Source organism: Eimeria tenella, genomic scaffold, assembly GCF_000499545.2.
Source record: "Eimeria tenella Houghton genomic scaffold, Eth_scaff125, whole genome shotgun sequence".
Classification (NCBI taxonomy): Eukaryota; Apicomplexa; class Conoidasida; order Eucoccidiorida; family Eimeriidae; genus Eimeria; species Eimeria tenella.
This window is the reverse complement of record NW_013541493.1, coordinates 40,043-41,064: the sequence shown is the minus strand read 5'-3', so window position 1 is coordinate 41,064 and position 1,022 is coordinate 40,043.

The window sequence follows — 1,022 nt, the reverse complement described above, 5'->3', positions numbered from 1 at the left end:
TGCTGCTGCTGCTGCTGCTGCTGCTGCTGCAGCGCGGGGGCGCGTGCTGTAGTGCGCTGGCGCTGCTGCTGGCAGCAGCAAGCCGGCGGAGCCCCCGAGCGAGCGCCTTCAGCTGCTTCGGAGGCAGAAACGCATTTTGAGGGATTTGAAACTGCAAAAGAGTCTCAAAGAAGAAAAAAAAAGAAGAAAAGGATGGCTAGAAGTTGTGCATGCAGAAGGGCGGAGAGGCGAAGTCGCGCCGGCTGCAGCAGCAGCGAGCGGCTGCGGCGCCGTTCTGAAGAAATAAATCAACAAAATGACGAATTCAGCAAATTTAAATGTTTATTAGTGCAAATTTCACTTATTTTTGTGCAAAAAACAACTAAAATGGTGCTTTTGGCGGCAAGGAGAGCAGTTCTGAAGGACTTCATGCAAGAAACGCGTCCGGGCTGGGGCCCCCCGAGGCTGCCGCGATCTGCGGCGCTGGGGCTTGCTGGTCTTTCCTTGGTTTAAAATTTAGAAAAAGAAAAGAAAATGAGACATTTTGAGTTCGCAAAAACCAAATTTGCTCCGTAAATTAATGCCTCCGTGGGAAGGCGGCGGAAGACCTGCGGCGATGCCGGCCTGGCGTGGAGCGCAGCGAAGGCTTGTTCGGCTTGTTCGGCTTTTTCGGCGAAGATGAGAAGAATCGGAAAAGAATTAAAATGACTGCAGATGAGTTTCGCGTTTCTCCGCAGGCGGCTGCGGCTGGGGGCGTCGAGGTGTCTAGACACCTCAACACCTCCATTTGTGCAACTTGCCAGTTTCTACGCGGATCCATCGCTGGAACAATTGCCAAAACTGTTGTTTATCCTTTAGACCGCCTTAAAATGAAGCTTCAGGTGGGACTTGTGCAGATTTGGCAGCAACTCCTTCACAGCTGCAGCCTTCGTCTTCTTCCAGTTTCAGCTTTCCGAAACAGCAGCTGCTGCGAGGCCGGTCAGAGGCTTATTTGGCCTCTAATTCAGTTAATGTTCTTTTAAATGCAAATTACTTTTCATTTA